The sequence below is a fragment of the Ambystoma mexicanum genome, chromosome 11 (assembly GCF_040938575.1).
Source record: "Ambystoma mexicanum isolate Mex_15411 chromosome 11, UKY_AmexF1_1, whole genome shotgun sequence".
NCBI classification, from domain to species: domain Eukaryota; kingdom Metazoa; phylum Chordata; class Amphibia; order Caudata; family Ambystomatidae; genus Ambystoma; species Ambystoma mexicanum.
Window position 1 is genome coordinate 228,643,818 of NC_090934.1, and position 26,843 is coordinate 228,670,660.

The window sequence follows — 26,843 nt, forward strand, 5'->3', positions numbered from 1 at the left end:
CAAGAGACGACAAATTACATTCCTGGTACGGCGGTACTACTCAAGTGACCAAATGGGCCTTGACAGGGATGGGACAGAAAGGTTCAAATAGTGACTAAGGCTTTGGAAAAGATAACAAATCAAACCAATGTTCAAACAATGTAAAGAAAGCAAACAAACGCCATCGAAAGACTAAATTATGAAACAATGAAAAAGCTGTTGGAATTCACTGACGTGCAAAATGTTTACAAATGCTTCAATATGTACCACTTTATAGAACGAGTGAGATGCATGGTTGGAATGCCAGTGTTCTATACACACAGCACCTGATGCACTCACTCCCTACGACCACATCACTTTACACATCTAGGATTTGCGGCTGGTCCTGCCAAATCACTACATCGTCTCAGGTGCGTCCTTAATTTACAGGGGCGACCTCACTATCGGCTGGATTAACCCTTTGACTGCTCAACCGCCACAGGGATCAGTCACAGCAAATTTTAAAAAAGGTTTTCACGGTAGTCCTTGGGAATTGTAGGATACTGGCACACAGATGGTCCTTATGTACCCCCAAGTTAGGATATATATCACACACAGGACCTTTGTCTTCAAAGGTAAAATAAAAAACCCACAATTTTCTTTTAAAAATTACTCCAGTTATGACCTCTTTACGTGGTTTTGTTAATAGTCGTGCAGCTGTAGCCTCAAAGGACTGATAATGGCACAAACAGAAAATTATGCTGAATCTATTATTTGGCATAGAAACAATAATGGACTATGACTGCTTAAATTGCGTAGAGGGAAGTGCTGTGTAACGTCCCAGAACAGTGTATAATGTTGGAGTTAGGAATTGCATCATTATATAACCATGCTATAATCCGCCATGGGATCCTCCAATTTGTGTGCGATTAAATCACCAGAGTATATCAGGCTAAACAGGGTTTACTAAAGGGAGAGAATAATTAAATGTTTAACAATTTTCTACAGATAATAAGAACTTTTTTTTAAGAATCTTTTGGAAACTGGATTGCTCACTCAAATGGAGACCATGGTGAGAAAAAAAAAAGTTTCAACGTTGCGCCTTGGGAATGGGACGGACGTTCAAGAAATTTAGATTTAGGAAGGAAATGTTTTCTGGATTTTACTATTAAAATTATTGAATACTGCAAATTTAAATGTATCAGTGATGACATTTTACATTGCTTTTATAATATATATTTTAATATAGTTTGTTAGATTGTATATTTTCGTTTCCACTATTCTATATTTTAACTGTGAGAACGTTCTTAAAATTGATAGTTGTATTTGGAGATGGAGAACAGGGAGATACATAATATTGATAAGTTATATATTTTAGTGTGAAAAGTTGTATTAATAAAATGAAGCACAAAAATGAAAAAAATCAAGTTAAAAAACGATTTCCTTGGTTTTGCCATTCACTGTGGCACCGAGTGTTCAGCTGGGAGTCCATGAGCATCCGTGGGAAAGTAAAGCCCAACTAGAAGATGTGAAGTCTGCTAGAGTGAGGATTTCCCACTTTGGGAAATTTCTTTAGGTGCACAGGAGCAGGGAATGCATCAATGTCTCGGACAGGGTGATTTTGAATACCTCCCAGTCACCGCCCCTCAAGTCCACCACAAAAAAAGACACACTGTCTTCTTCAGAAACATTTTACAGTCACAAAATAATACCCACTGTTTTAAAATGACAAGTCTATTCCCACGTCGTCTGGTGGTTTGACTGCCCAAAACAAAGAATACACTATTTTCTTACTGTGAAGCGACATGCTATACCTAATATATGGCTTGCCTTCGTCAAACAACAGCTACAAAAGGGTGACACGGTTTTGTTTTCGGTTGCTGTGGGCCTTTAAGTCTTCAAAGTACAGCTACAAAGCAAACGTGATGTTTTAGGTTGACATTACTTTGCATTCTGTAGTGCCCCATTCAGAATGGGAGGAAATAAAGCTACCGTTATCTTTGTGTCAGTTTGGTTTATGGTGATGGGGTATAGGGAGGCAGGAGGCTAGGTGAGGGTTGGGAATACTTGATGCCAAGTATGCACACATGTCACCGTGTCCCATTCCATTCGGGAGGTGCTAGACCAGTCCCTTTTTTTTTTAACTTTCTGTGACTTGCAGTCCCGGATTTATAAGTGGGAAATCCAGTACTATAATTCCCAGAGAGAACCGAAAAATAACTGGAGTTGTCTAGGATGTCCCAAATATAGTGGGGTATGTTGATACATATATGTTGCAGATTTCTGAGGATGGCGTGGCAGGTCGTCATTTCTGCTGGATCAGCTCGGGCTTGGCTTTTGGAGCAAAGGCAGAAACCGTGGCTCTGCTTCAGCCACACATTCTCTGGCTCCTCCACCTGTAATATCCTGAAAGGCCAACCCAGGTGTCCTAAACTTGCCAGATTCGATATCAGCACAGCTATTTCGGGATAGCCACTGGTCTGGGAGATGAGCAGTGTATGTGTGGTAGGGGAACACGTGTTGCCTCGAAACGCTTGTGAATAGGCACGTTATAAATGACATATCACGTTGCCGAGTCATAGATAACCACTGCTCTACTTGGCGAGTTACTGAAGCCTGCAAGAAGGCGTTATGTAATAAGTATGGGGATCTGTGTATGTAGTCAAAGTTGGGAAGAGGAAAAAGATGAGTATGTTGGGAGGTCTTGGACTGGTGGCATGTTAATTATCAGACCAGAGAGTTCAGGCTGTCTGAATTTTTTTGTTCTTCTGGAAACGGGTGGTAGTTTGTGCATGTTACAGTTTTCCTTGGACCTCGCTTTTTATTTTCTTATTGTGAGGACCTGATGTCCCATGTCCGTGGTGACCCCATTCAATAGTCTAAGCTCATAGCTCAGGAGCTTTGTCTCGGTAGGATATCTCAGCAGCAACGTGCTCGTCTTGGAAGCAAGATGACACAGAGACACACATGTTCGATCCCTGGGTCTGCGCTTTGAAACCTCTGGGTATTAAGCACGTTATAAATAACCTATCATATCATAGCTGCCACTTGAGCGCTACCTACTGAGACTAAAATAGGAGTATGAACTGTTTTTATAGAGGGACTGCCGATATCTTGTAGGTGTGAAATTGACGCTCATATATAGTTTTTCAGCTTCATCATTAGTTTTAGCACCTGGGAGAGTGATGCTTTAGCAGCAGTGTCAGGGATATTGCTAAAGATATACGGCATGGTGGCATGCAAACAGAGCCGGGAGACTGCGGGCACCCGCACACTCTTTAGGCCATCCAGTCTCGGTGGCCTGCATTGTCAATGCTGGATTATTGAGATTTCATATCACTTTTTCCTGACCCCTAAAATATTTTCCCCAAATATTCTACGAATTGAGTTTATAACATACAATTATACCCCACCTAGAATATTTGGAGAAAGTATTTCAGGGGTCAGGAAAAAGAAAAGTCGCCTACCTGGAGACTTTTCAGGTGACATTATCACATGGAACTGTGTTCTGCATGAAGAAGCACAAGAAAACTTAAGGAAGACCACCTTTCGGCCTTCCAAACAAATCTCACACTGCTTAGTAACCAAGTGCATGATCATGAGTCACAATCACCTAGCCTGATCTTCCAGTCCTCCCTCCACCTTACATGCATGTGCAGCTTTCACTAGATATAGTTTATCAGGCTACCTCATCCCCTCTGCTTTTAAACACTAGTCCAAAGCGAAAGTGGCATGCACTTCTCACAAGCTCTTTGTATTGGTTGGTTGCCTAATTTGGCCACAAATGAACAAGCTAGAGGAGCAGAGTATTAACTTTTGAGTCTCCCCATGTCATTACAAAGCTGGCACAGACATGCAGGCAGCTCCATCTACATCCAAGAGCAGGGAGATTGAGTGCGGGTGTTGAGTTGCACCAAAGGGTGAAGGAAAGGGCGATATGCGAGTGCACGACCAGCCTGATCTATAAGCAGCTGCTCATTTGCCCAGAATTGAAGCTGGGGAGGGACGGGGCGGGGAGGGGGACGCGAAACCGGCAGTTCTGGCATGGGAATCTCACCGAGGCCCATGAAAAACGGCCCTGGGCATTCTTTCCTCTTCCTGTGCTTTTTCTGTCTGTTTTTTGCTGAAGTGTGCAGCGGCTGAAAGCAGAGGAAACTTGTCAGAATGCCAAGCTTGCTCTTGTGTGCCGACATGGGGGGCGGGGAGATATGGGTGAAAAGAAGTGGTGGTCTGCAAAGCAGGCAGAATGCTGCCCAGCACTTGAAACCTCTGCGAGGCTCGACATGCCTCAATGGACTGGCACTGCAAAGCGAGACATTCCTCTCTGAAGTCACAGTCTCGTGCCAAGCTCTAAGTGGGCGGGGGCACGCAGGAGGACCACATGGCAGCCTTAAAGCAGCCTTTCTGCAATCGCACAGAAGCGCAAACACATGGCCCGAAGCTAAGGTGCACACCAGAAGATGGCAGAAGAAAGGGTGGCGCCGACACCCCTTTAACTCAAGAGGTGGTCTGGGAAGGTCATGTTTGAACGATGTGCTGCCTCGCTTCCCGACTACCCAGCGAGGTGATCCTTCAAGAGTCAAGACAGACAATAGCACTGGAACACACGGCGAGTGACGCACGGATATGCGGAGAAACGTCAAAGGCCACAACATTGATAGCACGGGAGGAAAAACTGCCAAATAGCCTGGGGGGCTGCTGCTCCTAGAATAAGCCCAGTGCCTGCACATGCAATATTGCACAATCGACAGCGACCCATTATTGCCAGAGTCCTCAATTTCAGAGACAGAGATGTCCTTTCATCAAAATGCCAGAGGTAGCGTAAGTGACATCACACGACCCTGGACCTCTGATGACATCACAGAAAGTGATGAAATTTGACCCACCCCGAAGTGATATCACTGGAAGCAATGGAACACCTTTCCCCTCTTGCAAAACAGGAAGTGGCATCGCATAGCATTGTTCCTAAGGGGAGGAAGGATAGCTCAAGGGCAATGCGTTTGTCTTGGAAACAAGACAACGCAGCATAACAGATTATCCCGATCCCGCGCTTTGAAACCAAACGCTGGTATTAAGCACATTATAAAAGAACAATTATTATTACAGCACCAAGAAAAAAATGGTTACAATATCACTATACTGGGAAATACATTTCATACAAGAATTGATAACCATATGTATCATTACTATCAGTATATATAGATACATGTTACCAAATTACTGTGAATGGAAGCAGACTTCCAAGGACAAATGATAATTATGTGTTATTATATAGCATTTACGCTTGGGTGCTTTATATAGAACAGATATACATACAATATCAGCCAACCTGTGTTGGTACTCATTTATCAACCTCAGAAGGATGAAAGGCTGAGTTGAGGTGTTTAAGAACAGACTAAATCAGTCACACACCCCCTTAAATGTGCTTGTAATAAACCATGAATGATTCTACCATTTATTGTATAGGAATCCAGAAAGACAAATTATGTGTTATTCCTATTCTTTCTCATTTACAGTCACGGCTCGAAGTGTTAATCTTGTGGAACCCCATGTTTTTTTTATTTTTTAAATAGGCCTGAACAAGCCACTCCAGAATCAAAGTGCCACATGGCGTTGGCAAGAGCCCAGGAGCTTACATTTAAACAGAAATAAAATAAAAACCTTTTTTTAGGGGTAGCAAGGGAGACCAAAGGGGTGGCAAGGGAGACCTCAGGGCGGAAGACCTTACAGGGAGTTTTTGCAAGTGGGGGAGACCGTCCCAGACTCCCAAGAGGTTCAGGGTGAGGCACAGGCCTCAAAGTGTGCTGTAGATGCCTGGACAGGCCATAGGGGGGGAAAGGGCCGGGGTGTTGCGAAAACCAGCACCACACAGGTATTCAAGTTAATGCATGTGCTGGTATAGGGTGTATTATAGCTAGAGCATGTGTGCACTATAGTGTATTCAGGGTGAAAGGCCATGTTAGAAATAGCAGCCATATTGAAATCGAAGCCCAATGCTGCATTGCCGACGGGCTAGTAGGCCCAGGCCACAAGCATGGAACAATGTCAGTGCATGGGGGGATAAGTTATAACATGGGCAGCGGTGAGAAAGGCCGGAGCCACAAAGATTCATAAACCCTCCGTTGTTTTATATTGCCACCAGTCGTATCTCAGCAGGAATTTGGCCTGCAAGACCACGAGGGGGCTGAGAGCTCTCTGCAAAAAGTTATCCGACGAGAAGGAGGGCACGAACCTCCGACCTTCCCCATTCCCAGTGGTGAAATATTGTGCTCAGATGCCCCTGCCCCAAGATCCCAGCATTCCAAGGTATCAGCCCGTTCCAGACCACTGACCATAACATTGTTACTTCACCAATAGATCAGAAAAGATCAGAAAGCAGGAACGGCTGCCCCCACCATTAGGTCATGTGACTTGTGCTGCAAGTTGCCGGGCGGAGCAAAGAAACCTAACAACCAGGGTGAGGAGCCTTAGAAGGGTGCCGCCGCCGTGTCAGAGATCGAGCTGGGGTTACAAATCATAGTGACCTCGAAAGTTTCCTCCTAACCAGTGTCTGCAGTACCAGAGATAGAGAATGCATTGTTTTTCTTGTTCTAACTGACAATTTCAGTTTCATGCCCAATGACCTTCCATGTGGGCTCCTCCTGGTATAAGACTCGCCTGGCATCCCTTATGGAGCAGGTAGCCTACGTGTAGGGTATCACCAAACAGCCATTCAGATTTGTAACCTATGAAACCTACTTCACACTGATGACGCTGCGTGCCCATTTAATCTGTTGCTTGTCCTGATTTTGGCAGAGCTCTCCATGGCAGCAGAATCCTTTGCTGGCACGTATTCATCTTTTTTGTGGAAATTAAACTTGTTCTCCTTGCAAGAGGGGTATTGGGCCTTTTCCCCTAGTGGGTTGTATTTCTTCGGCTATGAGTGTTGAGGATTTCTCTACAAGAGCCACAAAACTGCTACGTGAACGTTACAAAACCTACTCAATGATATAGCCAGCAAAACTGTGATTTGAATACCACAACAAAACATTTTTGTACACTCCCAGAAGAGGCATTGGCCTTCATTGAGCACAATAGTCCAAGGCACAGATCACATGATGAAACCGCGCAATCATCACTATCCAAAGCAAATGTGACTTGATATGCAACTAAACCCTGTACCAGCCTGTAACAACCAGGGTGAGGAGCCTTAGAAGGGTGCCGCCGTGTCAGAGATCGAGCTGGGGTTACAAATCATAGTGACCTCGAAAGTTTCCTCCTAACCAGTGTCTGCAGTACCAGGTGCTTGTTATAATAGAGATAGAGAATGTATTGTTTTTCTTGTTCTAACTGACAATTTCAGATTCATGCCCAATGACCTTCCATGTGGGCTCCTCCTGGTATAAGACTGGCCTGGCATCCCTTATGGAGCAGGTAGCCTACGTGTAGGGTATCACCAAACAGCCATTCAGATTTGTAACCTATGAAACTTACTTCACTCATGACGCTGCGTGCCCATTTAATCTGTTGCTTGTCCTGATTTTGGCAGAGCGCTCCATGGCAGCAGAATCCTTTGCTGGCACGTATTCATCTTTTTTGTGGAAATAAAACTTGTTCTCCTTGCAAGAGGGGTACTGGGCCTTTTCCCCTAGTGGGTTGTATTTCTTCGGCTATGAGTGTTGAGGATTTCTCTACAAGAGCCAAAAAACTGCTACGTGAACGTTACAAAACCTACTCAATGATATAGCCAGCAAAACTGTGATTTGAATACCACAACAAAACATTTTTGTACACTCCCAGAAGAGGCATTGGCCTTCATTGAGCACAATAGTCCAAGGCACAGATCACATAATGAAACCGCGCAATCATCACTATCCAAAGCAAATGTGACTTGATATGCAACTAAACCCTGTAAGGTACATTCAACATGCTATTGAACTACGATTAGTTGAAAGAGGATCGCAAGCAGTGGCCCGACCGCCAAATATAGCCCACCCCAGCTGTGTTGCTTGTTTAAATTGTTGTTGGGGGGAGGGTAGTTACACCACTAGATGGGATGAAGTGATGAGGGTCGGTGAGAATGCAATGGGTTAGTTGGTATAAAAGTTACATTTGACAATTACTTCTTATGTTTTGGGTGGGAGGACTGAGGCATTCACAGACCGGCAGGAATGGGAACATGCATTCAACACGTACCACATCACACTAGACAGGCTAAGTTAATTGCATGAGTTGGAACATGTGGGGAATGGGCACCCCAATTAAGATGCGCAAGGTACTTTCATTTATAGAACGGCATACGGTCAGCATTTTATTACTGCACGAGACAAACACCATAGGCACAATACAGTCCCAGTTTGCTCACACTTGGGGGAATAATACATTCTATACAACATACTCCACACAATCCAGGTGGGTTCTGATACTGGTACACAAGCGCTTGAGATTCCAACAGATTCAGCGCCTGACTGATCCCATGGGGCGCAGTATAATTATGTAGGTCAGGATCGAAGCTGGTGAAATACTACTGATGAATTCATATGGTCCCAATTTTGATGTACCCCAGTTCTATACTGATATTCTCAATATATGCCACTTCTTTCCTGCAGTACCAATACTTTGGGGAGGGGACTTTAATATGATTCTAGATACCACACTAGACCACACAGATGAGAAACCGAGAGGGTTGGCACGAGCAGCCCAGGGGTCCCGCTTGATGACTGATTTCCGCTTAGTCGATGCATGGTAAATGACACATAAGACTGACAGCAAATACACATACTATTCCACAGTCCACGATTCATCATCTAGGATTGATTTATGGCTCCTTTTTACTTTACTTATTTACTTTATTACATTTATACCCTGCACTTTTGACACGGAGGCATGAGGGCGCATACAAACTAACAACACAAAAACATACAACATAAGAAAAAGAGGGCAGGAAACAATCTGTGAAACAAAGCAATCCCAAAAGAATAATAGTCATCACCCCGAAAGAGGATGGCAATGATCTATGAGGGTTAATTAAGCATGTTAATAAATCTATACCAAATCAAGCAGAGAATATCAAGTATCCTATCCCACTTCCTGGTAGCCGTCACATATATTTTCAGATCACTCGCCCCATACTGATCAGTTTATCGTTGATGCCGCGTCACAATCCATGCAATAGATGGAGATTCAAACCCCTGACATTACAGGACCCAATCTTCACCTCTAATATATATTATCATATACAAATGTTCTTTGAAACAAATACAGGACCAGTGAAGGGGGCCGAAACCCTCTGGCAAGCGTTTAAGGTATACATTAGGAGAATAGCCATGTCTACGGAGTTTGGGGTTCTGAAATCGATCCGTAGGATATATGAAATAGCGAAAAAAAACAACAAGTACAGAAACTATAATTGAAATACACAGAAAACCCTAAGGTGGAGGAAAAGAGCTAAATAATGCGACAACGACATTCCAAGACAATGCTGACAGGAAACTGAAATGTTTTGATACCCCAGAAGCAGCTAGGAGATATGGGGAGGCAGAAAGGCTGGGCCAGACTGGTGAGACAAGAAAGAGGACACAGTGGGATTATAGTTGTGAAAGACGATAAAGATATACACTGCAGAGCTGGGAGAAATTAAGTGATTCTGAAATTCTAAGCTACCCTCTACGCATGCCAGGATATGTGCACGCAATCACATATATCTGAATACCTTAATAAATTCCCTTTGCTATCGGAAGAGACCAACCTATTACAATTAACGAACTAGGGAAAGCGGTCTATGATCTCCCTACCGTGACAGCCCCTAGGTCAGATGGTCTTAACGCAGAGTTCTATAAGCAACATAAATCTATAGTTAGCAAACATATGTTACAGGTTTGTGAGGAATCACTAGAGGAATCTCTGCTTCCCTCCTCAATGTGGGAAGCCATTATCTCAGTGTTAATGAAACCCAATAAACCAGTGGACAAATGTAGTTCCTATAGACCAGTTTCACTAATTAATGTAATGTTACATTTCTGCTAAAATCTTGGCTAAAATAATCATGTTATCTTATGTTATTTTATTTGCATAGTGCCAAAGCCCTAGGGTGTACATAATTCACCCTGATCAGTCTAGATTTATCCCGGGCCATTCCACTGGCTATAATATTCAGAGTGAATTCAATGTAATGGCCCAGAATGACCCGAACATACAAGCCCTAATAGCCACTCTGGAAGCACAAAGGGCATTTGATTCAGACTCATGAAATTTCTTATATGGGGTGCTCTCGCAATGCAGATTCGAACTCCAGTTTATTGCATTTGAACAATTACTATGCGCATCCTCCACAACGACAGTCTGTACTAAGGGGGAACTATCTTCCCCGGTCAACATAGAAAGAGGAACACGTCAAGAGTATCCACTATCACCATTACTGTTTGCAATAATAACTGAACCACTAGCAGACATCATGAGGCTTAAACACTCCAGAAAAGGGGCCGAATAGGCGGAACACTAAACCTAATATCCTTACATGACGATGTTCTTCTATTTGTGAGGAACCCGCAAGAAAATCTAGACCCCATGATACAAGACATATCTGAATTCGGAGCATAGTCAGGTCTGATAGTTAACCGATCCAAAACCGAACAGTACCCATTTACAGAGTCCAAGATCCGGTTCCCAAGGGCGAGAGATTTCACTTGTGCCCCCGATGGCTTAACATACCTGGGTGTCAAGATTTCTAATACATGGGAGTTTTTATATAGGGAAAACTATGGTACATATCTGCATCAGGTAACACCCAAATTACTCAGGTGGATGCGACTCCCTCCAACCAGATCAGGCAAAATATTGCTGTTAAAAGTGATTTTCCTTCCAAAGCTTTTATACCTTTTCCAGAATACACTGATCTGGCCAGGACATATCTTTTTTAAAGATCTTGACTCAACTATACTGAAGTTAATGGAGCGGTACGTATAAAATGGTCAGAATTTACTAAGCCTTATGAAAAAGGTGGGTTTTCTGCCCCTAATTTCAAACTTTAATTGTATAGTTGCAAAAACCCAATATGCATCGAACTGGTATATATCGGACACCATATCTCCTAACCTGCTGATGAAGAAGCAAGCATTAAAGAGGGATAAAACTGGATTGCTCTGACTAGCGCCTATATACTCCACCATATGCCTGTTTGACCCTGTCAGAGCCTCTGCACTTGTGTGCAAGAAATGTTCTCAGTTACAGGTGGTTCGCCCATACTGTAGGGAAATTCTCCTTTGAAATGGTCGTACATTATAATCAAGCCAAAAACCCAGCGATATGCAGGACTTGGTCACAGTTTCAATATCTACAAATAGGAGACAAGTACACCAACGGCACATTCATTACTATCCCTGAAGTATTCCCAAATACACGCCCCAGGCCACTATTGCTACTGCAATACTACAGAATCTGTGCTGCCTTTTGAAGCCAGTGGACATCCTTCCCAGACGAAAAATCTGTCGACCCCAGTCTGGCCTGCATAGCTGGAACGTGAGGAAACAGTTAGATAGTATCTACACTATACAAATTAGCCCTAAACGGAATAACAAGCCAGGCACCTAAAAATAGATCTAAAGGGGCCAGAGACCTCAGTACTGAGATCACTCGTGAAAAGTGGCAGGAGATATACATGCTGACACGAGAGGCATCCCTGAACATCAAATTCAGGCTTATTCAGCTTAAGATACTCAACAGATAGCATTACACAATGGCAAGGCTTTGCCTATTCGGTCGAGAATGTATGGGCATAAGCCTTATGTGCAGCTCAACGGAAGCCAAATATATACATATGCTTTGGTCTTGCCCGCAATTGTCCGAATTACAGGGCGATTTGTGTTGTACTCTTGAAACCATCACAGACATTCCCCTACAGCCCACAAAGGCCCTATGTTAGCTCAGCCAATAGAATGATATCCCACATTACATGCGCAAACTACTGAATCTGTGCTTCCTATTGGCGAAGAAATGCATCCTACAGAAATGGACACATCACGCTGCACCCAAAAAGCCCCATAGATAGATACAATGATCTGGACTAACAACATGGAAGACACATGGGTATCACTCATACTGATATACAGACCACCAACCTATGATGCGACTTTCATAGATGCATTCACGGAAGCAATCACCATCCTAGCCATCAAGTACAATCATCTGATCATCCTCAGCAACTTCAACATCTGGTTTGACGAAGAAACCACAAAAAAATCTTTAACCGCCCAACTAGCAGCCATGAACCTACAACAACTAGTCAAAGGAGCAACACACTCAGCAGGGCACACACTTGACGCAATCTTCGCCAACAAGGATCTCATCACCACGGCACCCCCAATTCAAATACTCTGGAGCAACCACCTCATCATTCCATTCATAATCACAACAGCCGCTTCAACAAAAAAGCAACAAGAAAAACCACCGATCATGATGAAAAGAAACTGGAGAACCATAAAAAACTCCAACCTAACCGAGCTCCTAGAACTCGGCAAACCACAAGCATCAACCATGGAAAAAGCGGATCTAGAGAAAAAAGTTTCCCTGCTCCACACCATTGATCGCATTGATCTAGACAACATCGCCAAAGAAAAGCCCTTCACCCCATCACGTAAGAAAACAACAGCAAAATGGTTCACCCCACTACTCAACGCCATGAAAAGAAAAAAACGAAAACTAGAAACTGAATGGAGGACCAACACCACCACTGCAAACAAATTGAAATTCCTGCAACAGATCCGCTCATATAAAAAGGAAATACAAAAAGCAAAGAGGAAACAACGAATCTTCAGAGCACCAAACACACAAAAAGAACTCTTCAAAATCATAAACGAAATAAAAAACCTACTGGGCTGCAACAACTTGCCAATTCCATCGGTGAAACTTTGCGACGACCTAGGAGACCACTTCAAAAACAAAATAACCTCCATTCAACACACCATACAAAACAGACCAAGCAATCACAGCTCAAACCCCAGCGACACCGACGAAGAACACCCAAACAAGCTACAAAGCTTCCCAGAAATATCAGTTGAGGCTTTCGTCAAACTGGTAAACCAAAGCAACAAATCAAGCTCTCCTGAAGACCATTGCCCCACCGGACATATACAAAACAATTCTCAAACAAGGAACCCCCATGGAATACCACAGGAATCTCCTCAACCTCTCAATCTCAACAGGTAAAGTACCACAGACCTTCAAATCAGCATACATCAAGCCGCTACTCAAAGACACAACAGGAAACGTAGAGGACTTATCCAACTACAAACTCATCTCCAATATACCCTACATAGCCAAATTGCTAGAAACGTACATCTACAAAATAACCCAAGAATTCATAGAAGAGGCACAAGTAGGTTTCAGACCAATGAGAGGAACAGAATCAGCTCTCCTCTCAATAAGGGACGACCTAAAAATGAACGCAGACTCGGACAACAGCACCGCCCTGATTCTCCTTGATCTGTCTGCCGCTTTCGACACTGTCAACCACGACATCCTCAAAGAGATTAGAAGGACTAGGGATAACAGACACCACCCTACTGTGGATCAAATCCTTCCTAACAGAACCGAAACCGTATGGATGAAACCTTTTAAATCCAAACCTAGAGGCTCCACGTGCGGAGTACCACACGGATCATCCTTCTCGCCGCTTCTATTCAACATCTACATGTACCAATTAATCAAACTTATCAAATAACACGGCCTCATATGCTACAACTACGCCGGCGATACTCAAATAATCTTCAACATACAAGATACCTGAGAAGAAAACACTACACTAGAGAATTGCCTCAGAGAGATATTCAATTGAATGAACCTCAACCACCTCAAAATTAACCCAGGCAAAACAGAGATAATGATAGTTTCAAAAAAGGGAGGAGACATCAGCCACATCCCCTGGCCAAGAGAGCTCAGCATCACAACAGAACCATCATCAACTGTAAAAAAATCTAGGGGTCCTGATGGATAACAACCTCACCCTAGAGCCACAAGTAAACTCTCTACTCAAGAAATGTTTCTTCCTCCTGCGAGCAGCAAAAAGGATTACCTTTCCGGTTGTTCGCCAAAAAAACAATTACCATCATCGCTCTGACCATGTGCAGAGTAGACTACGCCAATAGCCTATACCTGGACATGAACGACTTCTAAAAAAAACTACAACGCATACAAAATGCAGCAGCCAGACTCCTCTTGAAGGTAACCAGAAGAGAACACATCACACGCGTGCTAAAAATATTACACTGGCCACCACTGAAACAGTGAATAAAGTTCAAGTCCATGTGCATCACACACAAAGCAATACACAAACAAGGCGCAGAATTCCTCAGCGATAAACTACGTCTACATCAACCAACAAGAGCACTGAGATCAAGCACCGACATCCGCCTGGAACCAAAGCCCCTATAACAGAAGAAAACTCAGAGGATCCTCTTTCTCTCACCAGGCACCGAAAACCTGGCATGACCTACCTAAGAATATACAGAACACAACAAACCACCTAGCATTCAGGAAACTCCTCAAATCATGGCTCTTCACAGCGTAACATCGACACACTAGAATGGCCATCCCATTAAAACTACAACGAAAATAACACCAACCTCGACCACTCTCAAATGGACAAACACTGAACCCAAAGAACCGACCACACGACAGACCATAAGATATCATGGGAAATAGCCACAAAAGGAGACCTCCAGAGACAGATCACATACTCAGACCCAGACAAAAGACCTAAATGTCTCAGCCACTCCCCCCGGATGGACCATATCCAAACCGGCAGACGCATTTAGATAGAAAGGTTGAGATGAGTCCGCTACACCAGCCCCATCACCCAAGGAGGAGAATAGACACCCAACCCAGATTAACCAATCTGTCACCATTAGAACACATACAGAGCTGGCTAGAATAGAACGGCGAGGAGCAATCATAACACTTACAGAGCGTGTAAGAACAGCACAAGGAGCGCCCCACATAAACCAAACCCTGCCAGGCGTAGCCCTTTTGCCCAACCCGATGAAATTGGGAGGATTGGCGAGTGCCACACTCGGATAGAATTCTGAACTTCTGTTAACCTTCATACAAACTGACTAACTCTCTGCAGACTTCTCTCACTCAAAAATCTCACACAACCATCTCTCGCACAACAACCTGCACGCACTTCAGAACACCGCAACACCACATAAACAACACCAACAGCACACGAGGTCTGACATCGATCCAATACTCGCACCGAAGCTCAGCACCTGGTGTATACCGAGTTGAAGCTGCCAACAGAACACCACTCCTCTCACTATCCTACTCCCGCTTCACCTACTAACCCATCCGACCTTCTCATTTGCGGATCCGCCAGAGCGCCTGGGGACCAACTCCGTTGGTGACGGTGCGCGGTACAAATATCTCTAACATTTAACATCACTTGTCCGCTGTTCAGAACATATATTCTTACCAACAATGTAGCCCTAGAATGAACAAAAAAAATAATTATATATAAATATATGCCTGTTCTATAACCTGGAGTGTGTGGCTGAGTGTTACGGTCCTGCTACAAGTCTTTTTTCTGAGTCAACCTGAAGGAGCGTTGGCTTGCTTTGCTACATTTACCCCACCTGGAGTGGAGTGGTGGTGGAGTGTGTTGCTGAGCGTTATGGTGTTGCGGTGGAAAGTGGAGCGGCAGCGGGGAAATAAACGCAGAGCTTCAAAATCGGCAGATCTTACCTGACTTTGTTTAAGAACAATGGCAAGCACTGGTCCCCGCACCCACAAGCAGTTCAAACGTCTGGATGCAGCTCCTACGACGACACTGCCAAGCAGCAGTCATCTTCGATTTTTTTCTCTGAAAATGATATGGAAACGGTGGCCAATACATAATATTTCCAAATCACACGTGGTGCTTATCCCGGTGGTGTAGTGGGCAGAACGGATGGGGGCAAGTGGGAGGCGCAATGAGAAGCTCTATCGGGAATGAGATACTGATGGTGAAAACATAGCGAACCAGGAGTGGCTATAGCCACTGACCTTAACCAAAGTGAAGATTTAGGGCCATTAATTAGGGTGCAACAACGCAGAACTCCCATACCAGAAGTAATTGATCGGGGGTTAGTGGCTTTGCAAGGTGCGATGCTGAGGAATAGGAGGGCGGGTCATTGACTATGCTCCACCGGTGCTCTGCTTCCAGCCCCCCGATCCTGGAGGAGTCCTCAGAATGAAGGGGCTCTAATGATGCGAAAACTGCAGTAACAATGGATGCCTTGGCACGGCACGCCACACCTCATACCATAAATCCCCAATAATCTCTGACTGGGAGATTAAACCAGGACATTGCAGAGTTAAAAATAAACATTGCTGCGATGAAAAAAGGACAAAAATAAATACAACCCCCCCTGGAAACTACCAGCAAAAAAGACCAAAGAAGAAGAGATTAGAATCACCACACCCATCAGTGATTCTCCAACATGCAGGGAGCAATGACGAGGGAGGGATCGTGGACCCCTACCACGATCGGTCAAACTGCCCTAATGAGAAGTCCTTACAGGATCTTGAAAGAAACACATTGAAGAGTGCCGAGATTCAAGAACAGCACTTGCAAAGACGAAGGGTGTTCACTGCCTTGACATCCTCAGAATCTTTGCAGGATCTGGCAGCCAACTCAACTTCATGGCCACTAGGGCTGATTAAGGAAGCCAGCCTATTATCTGAGGTGATGACCTCCCTACAGAACAACATAATGGCTGCATTAACTATTTCATGGGCCCCTTTCTCCAAATTATATGAATTGCTAAATTATGCAATAAAAGCTCAATCCATCCTGCTAGCGATGGTGTACTCCTAAATGATATTCTTAGAGATCTTTACTGCTGCAACACAAGAGTGGAAAAGGAGGCCGAGATGTCTGCCAAGTGGCAGGATAGACTATGCGACTTGGCCAGGAGAGAAACGGCAGACAAGAACATAATGTGGGATGCCTTAATGGCCGACTAAGTGAATGAGATCTCATTTCAAGAAAGATAATCACAGTGGAAGAGAATCTACATCAAAACAGGGGGATAGGACTCGGAAGAAACAACAGTGGGCCGATCCTCCAAAGGAAAGATCAAGTGGGCATAATGTCCCAAGTGAAGATGGGATGATGGTACCCGATCTGCCCAGAAAAAGAATGGAAGTCTAGCAATTTAGAACTCTGTTAAACCTAAAACTTTGTGTATATTTGACAGTCAGAAGCTCTTGACTCAGGAGAATAATTGAGATAAGATGGCACCTCCTCCGACAACACCACCGGCAATGAGACTAGAAAGGCCTCCCGAAGGTGGATTGAATAGGACCCAGCTAACAAGAAGTGTGGACATGGACGGTCCTGCTTAATCCAAAGATAATAGATGACAGAAGATTCTGAAATCGAAATAGTGGGTACGGAAGAAGACTTAGACTTGACTGACCTTCTAGACTGCATATCAGTAAAGGGAGGTTCGATGAAGGGCTTGCAGGCCCCTAACTTGGATGATACTACAATCCGAGTGAAGAAAGTGGTGACTTATAATGCAAAGTATGATCATGCCGATGAGGCACAGCAATCCTTCCAAACACTGCAACAAAAACTGAAAATAGTAAATGGACAGGTCTACCAGTTTCCAAAGACTAATGGAAAAAGGACGGAAACAGCAGAGGTAAACACATGGAGGCAGCAGGCCAACCACAAAGTGGCATCACCATTAGCTTAGAAAGGCTGCTTCAGGCAAAGGACAATCTGATCCTTAACAGAAGAAATGTGCTGAAATTCATCCATCATTTGCCCAAATTAAGATACATAAATTCTTAGGACATATGGGTTGTGTCCAATTCGTAAACAAAGATCGTATGGATTGGGCAATCCTCCATCTAAGGACTGAACTGATAAAAACCTTGATTGAAGCTGCAAATGATTTTCTGCCGTGAGATTTGAGCTTTATGACAAGGTGACAACCCGTGTTAAATTTGACCAATGTAATAGAATCCCGGGAAAATTCACAGATCTGACCGGTCTCAAATTGACATTGAAGAAGTCTCATCAAGGACAAATCTAGTGAACATGTGTCACTTTAGAGTGGCAGTTGATTCCTCAAACAACCAACAAAAAGAGTCAAGATGCCCCAATATTGGAAGGGGGGAGGACTTAGATGCAGGAATGGTCTTGGTTGGCGGGTGCTTTGGCTCCGTCAGGAAAAAAGTAAGGATGCACTAAAAGGGAACCATCTATGGATGGCATCCTAGAATACCGGAGGGTTTACACAAATATTCAATGATAAATAATGGTACTGGGGAGGTAGAACATCCTGGATAAGGTCAAAACCCATGTGTGAGAGTTAATACCAGTTACCTGAATCCAGCTAATAAAGGTATTACGGGTAGACCTTATTCGCGTCTGCTGACATTGATACAAGTGGGAAAAGGGTTAATCGTAAAGGACGTGCAAAACCCCTCCCCCCCATATATAAATGCTTACATTAGAATCTGATGGGAAAGAAATGATGGTATTGTTTGATTTGTATTGGAATGTAGTGATGTGTGGGGAATCAACTGTAACAAGGCTACTGGACGAGATCTACCTTTTGTGGAATGACCCACGTCATCTATGGCGATTTAAATATTACAATGTTCGGAAGATCTAGGGGTACCTCTGAGTGATTTGGCCCTCTCACAGCAGGCTCACCAGTGGAATAGCGATCTCGGGGACCGAGGTTTTTTGATGTTCAATGGGCAAATCAATGGAGATATCCTAGGGAAATTCACATGGGCAAGAAGCCATCACAAAGCCCATTTAGATTATTGGTTCACCCCTCGAAACATGTGGAACCAGATTGAAATACGTAAGGTGATTGATAAGGGATACAGTGACCATAAACTTCTGGAAATAAAATATAAGATGGGACAGAAGTGCACCCGGAAAGAATAGAGGGCCTCATTCAGGTCGCCCAGACGAGAAATTGGGTGAAGATGAAACCTAGAGCTGTCCCAGGGATTACCCAAAATTTTGTTGAACATCTTGAAACAGTTAAAGATGGGTTTGAATATGCATGGCTTCTAACCAGATTTGAGCAAACTATATCAAGTCAAAGATAGGGGACTTCAAACAAGTCCATAAATATAACCTAGAGTTGGTTGCAGCAGAGAGATCTCTATGGGAGGACTTGAGGAAGTTGAGAAAGATGGTTGGGGGAGTAGGAAAAATATCAAAAAACTTAAGCAGAGCTATAGGAACTGGCTCAAGGCCTTGAGACCCCTTATAGATCAAGGCAGAAAGCATGCTGAAAATTGGCTGCAAAAAAAAAACAAAATAAACATCGTAATCTGTGGGAATTGTTGAATAACAATGGAAATTTCCAAGAGGATGACAACCAATCCAGTTGCAGAATCGGCATGGATTGGGCATTAAACAACCTTGTTTGGTCAGATGGAATCTGGGAAACAGGATGAAAAAGTGGTGGCCTCTGATGAATGGCCACTAACTTGGGACAAAGAGGATATTGTATGTATGATCAAAAACTCCTCTAGGGTCCCTGGCCCAGACGGGCTCACTAACCAGATGCTGAAAGAAGCCCATGAAGACTAGGCGAATTTGCTGATCTATTGAAGGCAAAGGCAGTCCTAGAATCATGGTAGTAAGCCCTGATTGTACCGAATTTTCAAGAAAGGCGATGGGGAGGATCCAGGCAATTACCGCCTGATCCCTGCTCTTGATTCTTGGGGAAGATCTTTGCATCCCTATTATTGGGGAATTTGAAAACATGGGCTGTGGAAAATGGGCGAATGGACCCGTGTCAGACGGGCTTTGTGAAGGGAGTAGGGACAAATAAACATATTTCTACTAAGCCTATTCAAATTAAAGGGAATGAACAAGAAAACACAGATATATGGCCTTCATAGATCTAGAACAAGCATTTGATAGTGAGTGTAGAGAATGCTTATGGGACACATTCATGAACTGGAATTGCCCACATTACCTAATAGAAGCCATAAAGGCTCTTTATTCCTCCACATCTGTAAGAATATGTCTGTCAGCACAAGGGATATACTTGTGTCAAAACATTTGGGGGGCTGAAACACAGAAGCTCTTTGGCGCCTATGTTATTTAGTATGTATGTATCTGATTTGAGATTCTGAAACCACGGCAAGAACCTTCCCCCCCTAAGATCCAAAACTTTGAAATACTGTGGATCCTATACGCAGGTCGATCTAGTCATCATAGATCAGACCCTGATGGGCCTCCAAAGAAAATTGAGCCAGTTCTGGGACTATACAAAAGAGAATAATCTATGCATATACACAAGCAAATCCAAAATCTTTGTATTTAATGCATTACATAAAAAACGGCTAAAGGGTTTGAATGGCATGTTGTACAGGAGAAAATAGCCCAAGTTAACTCGATCAGATTCTAAAGGGTTCTGATAAATAAGAGCATCAATGAGAATCCCTGGTTTCTTGAGAGAGAAGGTGGCTAAACTGAGGGCCAAAACGTGGGGGTTACATAAACGGTATGGTAAATTCACTGCGATCCCCCTGATAATATTCTATAGACAAAAGGTAATTTCAGTTATGTCATATGGTGCAGAGGCACTTTTGAACTTGCCATGGCAGACATGGGATCAATTGGAGGGCCTTTTCCGGAAAAGGGTTTTGGGGTTGCCACAAAGCCTGCCAATTGGTACAATATGGTAAGAATTGGGCCTTCAATCGATGGGCGCTCTAGTTCTTTGGAAGATTCGACAATTATATAGGAAATGTGTAATGTCTGATCATCATCCTCCATTCGAAATTGCACGGAAAGCGGATAACTGCAAGATCGAGTGGTTCTTGGAAGAATAGAAAACGAGACGTGTGGGATGATTCAAGCTTTGGGGGTGTGCGAGGAAATGTTAATATCCAACCTGGATATGGTTAAGTATAAACTGCAGACACAGGATTAGATAGCTAGACAGGATTTGATAAGTAAATATAGACTCACCTTGAACCGAAATCATGAAAGAAGATTGTTGAATTAACTACCTGTGTACCTCTCCAAATTTCCATCAGCACACTATCAGAATATATTCCTTAGGCTACGACTAAATATCCCACCAACTAAAGAAGTATTGTTCTTGTGAAAGCAGTTGGCTGAGAACCAGGTCTTTTTTTGCAGATATTGTGATCATAGAGACGCTAGTGAATCCTCCTACCATCTATTGGTGGAATGCAAGAGGCTGACAATCAGAACTCAAGACTCAAGCTCCTTGTCGTCTAAGGAATGGTGGAACATGATGAGAATGGGCACAACTGTAAGGCTGACGCTAGCAGCCATGCGACTGTTGGAAAAGATTATACTATAGGCCATTCTCTTTTATCTTCCCTCGCTGGTAGAAGATTCTGTAGGATATTGATCATTTGTTCTAAATTGGGAATTGTTTTAAATTGATTATTGGAGGAGGGGATTTCTTTTCTTGTTCCTATGTATTTTATAAAGGTTTATTATAAACCAGAAATATAAAAAAACAAATACATAAATGTAAATAACCTGGATCTGACCATGGACATGGTGGTACACTGCTATTATACAGCTTTGATTCTTCCATTCGAACAACAAATGAATGTAATGTCATAATTCTTGCGTAATCACTGGGTAAATTGAAACAAATGTGCCGTACTGCCTGCCGGAAGCTGATACCTTTTGAAGTACCTTTTGAAATACCAAGTAATTAAAGTTTATAAAAAAATAAAATGGAAAAGGGTCAAGAATGTCTATAAATCACCTTAATTACTGAACAATGGCGCATTCTGATCTGGATTCTGATTCACGGCTTCTCCTCTACGATCTCGATTCTGGTTGTGGGGAGGACATTCGGTGACCCAGAGGGTCAGGCCATCCCTCCACCCATGTTGGTAGTGTAATTCCTTTCTGTGGCTTGGACAGGGGACATATTTGGCCCTATAGCAGTCCAACACCAGCCTCTGACTTTCTTTATTCAACAGATCATGGACAAACAGTACACTGGAGCACTGTACGATATTTCATGATGCCTCTGCCCACAATATACTCAAGACACGCTGTGCCCAAGGCGCCCCATATCGAATTTACAGCACTGTAGTAAACCGATAGACACTTCGCAGTTTCCTAACCTTCATTACCATTTAAGTGCCAGGATGCTGCACTTGCAAATAATCTCTTATCACAGCCACTGGCCAAATTCCCAATTCCTGTGTTAGCTTTCAGTGAGACTCGGGTTCCCTCAACACTCTGGTATGTTTTTCACATTGTGATCTTAAAACCGGTTATATCCTTCCCTAACAAACAATCCTCCTACTGCGCCACTCTACTGCAGTTGCCTTCTCTTCTTGGGCAATGCCAGATTGCCAGCTCTAGAGGCTCCTAAAAATTCTAATACAATGTGCACCTAATTAAGACCAACCCAAAGGAATCCCTGCTCACTACCTTCAAGATGTACAAAAACCTTTCCAAAATAAGAAATTATATTCCGTAATCCCCATCCCCAGTCCTGCTTTCTCTCTCCCATTTTAGAATGAACAGTCAATGTCTTCTTAACCAGGAAACCATTGGGAATGGTTCCATGCGCCACCATTTTTCTATGTAATTGCTGCCAACCTTACTGCTGCCCAGAAGCTACATCTCCCTTGCTTCCATAACCTTGAACTTCAATCCAACCACTTTCTTCCTCTAGCCAATGTAATGTGCCCAAAAACTCCAAATCGTACCGATCCCCTGAAAAAACACATTCCGTCTTCTGATCTAGTTTTTGTTGCTTTGAACAGCATAATTAAATGCTAGGACGTTTAGCTACAGGGCTCAAAATTCAAAAAGGATGGTTAAGAACAGCGTCTCCTCTTCTGGCTCTGGTCCCAATCTCCAAAATGTTTCCCACGGAACACGAGAAAGCATCAACAATACCATGAACTCTTCAACACATTTCACAGTGAAAGGGATGTTCTTTTTTAGACACTGTCAAAATTGGATGGCTGGCAGAGGTGCCCCTCAGTGCTGATCTTTGGGAGCAAGTGTGTTCACATTAGTTGACTTGTAGCATGAAAGCTTCCCTTCCGGCTCCACAGTCCTGTGAGGTGGCCTTAGTGTGGCATAAAGCACTATACAAAGCGCATCATAGCCTCACGATAACAGTCAAAGCACAGTAACCGGACAAAATGGTGCCAGACTTTATTGCAGACATAAGATAGATCTAGCCCGTCTCTCCCTTCCTACCCCTGTTTAGACACACATCCACCTCAGTGTTTCACAGTCTTATGAAAACATTCTGCATAGGGAGTGCAATCTATGTTTACTCACTATATAAGGTTATGTATTACGTATAATTTGATAGTCTGCTCCCAGGTAAGGCATCACACTGAACTAAAATAAAGTCTTGCGTGACACGACAAGGAGCAAACTCCTAAGAAGAACACCATTTTGATAAGATGACAAGCCTTTTTTTATTTTACTATACCAGTTTTACCAATCCATTCTCTTATCTTAGTTACCAACAATATTCAGATTTATACACAGTGTATGCCCCTTTTGGTAGTCACAATTTAACATTCTGGAGTTTGACTTGGCTTACAACATATGGCAATGCCTGGGCAAATATGCCTCCAAACTTCCAGTATTACCCAAGCTCACTATCAAGCCCCATGTGCATCCAACAGTGTATGGTGTACTAACCTCCAGTTCTCCCTTGGAAACAAAACTCAAGGATCATAACAGTTGGACATATCCGCCCTTTTGCAGAACCATGGTCCATATAAAAAGACTAACATGCACCCACGCTATCGCACAACTTTCTTCAACTCGCTGCATCTCACCGTCCCTGTGTACTTAGCCTCCATTTTCCTAATTTCCCATCCACTTGTCTTCCTCCGAGCACTCATTTTTTTTCGTCAGGCAGACTACTGTCTGGATGTTCATTGCAGGGGCACTGTATATCACTCCCCCAACAAGTTTAGTCACTCAGCCACTACTATTGTGGGGATTTAGCACAGTATAAAATCATATTAACATAACAGTATACATATGGAAAATTCCACCCACTTCCTACCCCATCCCATCCAATACAAATCCTCTTGGCATGTTGATCAAACAGTAACATCAAACTTAAGGCAGTCTGCAAAGAGTTAATTGCTTAACTGCAGCTGTAAATGCACTCCTGGTGTTATAAAAATGTGTTAACCAAGTGTGCCTTCAGCCACTTGATATGTTCCTTGCAAAGAAGTCTTGCTCAAAACAAGCATTGACAAAGCCAAATGTTTTGGATTGGGTATAGGTATTACATAGACATTCGCCGTCTTGTGCCCAGGTAATCGCACCATTTTCCGGCTGTTGACATCGTGTGGTCAGGTTGTACCATTATGGACGTGCCTGTCAAATGCCTATCCCAGGCCTACACAAAAGACATAACTGGTGGCTTTGCCAATGCTGGTTTATCATTCTCTTACCATTTCCCGCTAGGTTACATTTGCAGCCCAGACATGTGGGTATCAGCTTTAGAGCCTCCAAACAATCCATTCAGATCAAACTTTTCAGCCGCCAAAGCTGTGACTCTCACCATTGTCTTTGCAATCTTAGTCAAATGTTTTTCTTGGTCTTTATCCATATGTTCTATCTTCTCCTCAATCTTTATTTAACTCTGCTGTCTGTCCTCCTTACAAACTCCCTCCCACTGCAAAAGGGTTCCATTCACTCAATGTGTGAGTTTTCATTGTGTGCCTGATCAAAGTTGCTCTGCATCAGTGCAGGAATAGACAGACCCTGCTGCATATAGCGGTTTTGTGATCCAGCAAAACGGCATAAAAACTGCCGTTTCTTTTTTTAAAAGAGCAAAAACAGCAATTTTTGCAAAAACACCCACGAAAAGAAACATTGTTGAAAAAATGAGTTAAAAAAAATAAATGAAAAGATGGAAGGGGCAAGGCTCTCAAAACTTTTTTGAAGGCAAGAAATGAAATGCACAAGCACATTTCATTACTTACGCCAAACAAAAAAAGAGCAGCTCAATCCACTATGACACCTGATTGGGCGCATCTTATATACATCCATTCAGATGGCCTTGTTCACCCTCTTTGCGCACATCGGGGGGGGGGGGGACGGGGGTTCTGCACCTTTAGAAGTGCATCCCAAATTTACAAACAAGTTGTGTTTTTAAATGGGCAGAAATTGTAGGAAACCCTACACGCCTGCTTCGAATTGGCACATGGTCGGTGTCACTGCATGATAGGGTCTTTCCTGACTCGGTCATTTAAAAATATTTTTTTTACGTGTGACAGCATTGTTATGAACCGCTGTTGTCTCACTTTAAACATTTTAAAATGTTCTCAATATGAGAGGAACAGGAGAGAGACGGGGTGATGGGTGAGATGTGGAGTGGTAGGCAAGAAAGCAGAGGGAGAGCAATGGGTAAGGGGGAAGCAGTGGGCAAGAGAGCAGAGAGAGGAAGCAGTGGGGCGGAGGGTTAGACATCAAAGTGGGAGCGGCGGGTCCGGAATCAGAGAGGGAGCGCAGGTACAGAAAGTAGACGGAGCGTGGGGTCAGGGGAGCAGTGTGCCAAAAAGCATAGAGGGAGTGGTTGGCTGGAAAGAGGCAGTGAGCTACAGATTGGGAGAAAGGATGAGGGAAGAGTGCGATGGAATGAGAGAAAGGACACACGATGCCGAAGTAGCACGAAAGAATGAAGGACTGTATACTGCGGGAGGAATTGGGAAGCGTATGGTGTGAGTTGAGAGTATGATTTTGAATGTGGCAGGGACTGGGGAGTGTAAATTGTGACTTGGCAGTGTGACAGAGCATGTGAGTATGTGTATGATAGAGTGAGGTTTTGGAATTCAAGTTGTGATGGGGAATTGGTGAGAGGTGTGTGGGTGTTTGGGGATTGAAGAATATAATGGGGAAATACTTTCAGCATTACAATGGATAATAATCAATACTCCCAATAATATTAAATAAGCATGCATAGTAAAGCAAAAACATAGCCAAAACAAACACTGTTCTGCCAAGCCAGAGATATCTGGGACTCTTCCCATTATATGTATACAAACAGTGCAAATAATGACTCCTTGGCTCTCATGTTGCCTTGCACACGGCCTCTTTCCTGCAATGTGCCAATCTTACTCCCTCCAGTCAATACAAAATGTGCCGCAAAAATGCTGCAATAAATAAAGGTTTGTGCCACAAAATTAGCCCTCATGCCACAAAATGTGCCATTTCATGGCGCAATTTCCTGGAGGGTCTGAATAGGGCTGCATTTATTCAGATCTGAAACCTAGCATCCCAGAAAAGCAAAGGCTCATGCCCAGAGACTAACTTTAAATCTTCCAAGCTCAGAACAGCTATGTCATGGTTTTTCTTATTTTCATTTTGCATTTAGGAACATTAATGTTGCACAGCTACAGAAACAGGAATTGGAGATGTCCATCATCTGTGGCATGTCCTTAAGAGCTGCAAATGTTGGGTGATTAGATATTGAAAGGGTGCATAAAGCTGCATTATTTCTGAAACGATGACTAAAAGTGGACGATCAGATCATGCATTTTCTTTGACTGTTTTTGTACGCCTTGACAGTGGAGTTATTGGTCTGCATAGCTTCTAATGGCCGAATTTAAGGTTCGTTTGGCCGCTTTATGCCTGAACCACCCTGTTCCCCTTTGCACCCTCGTCAGTACGTTATTCCTACGGACCAGCTCTTTCACAAGTAATGCCCACCATGGAACAACGTGGCTTGTACACGAACAGTTCATTTGTGTTCGACTTAAGCAGGTCTTTGTCGCATGGGGACAAAATCCAGTTGGGACGTGCAGAACTAAGCAACACTGCCTTGAGCCCATGAGACTGTGCATGGTAAAGGAAGGTGGTGGCTCACGTATCGAAAATGGGAATCTCGTCT

General features: G+C 43.4%; 1 protein-coding gene across 1 annotated transcript in view; it reads right to left on the bottom strand.

Moving 5' to 3' along the window:
• Positions 1-26,843, bottom strand: part of AHDC1 (AT-hook DNA binding motif containing 1) — an 815,872-nt gene that overhangs the window by 296,617 nt on the left and 492,412 nt on the right. The window lies entirely within an intron of this gene.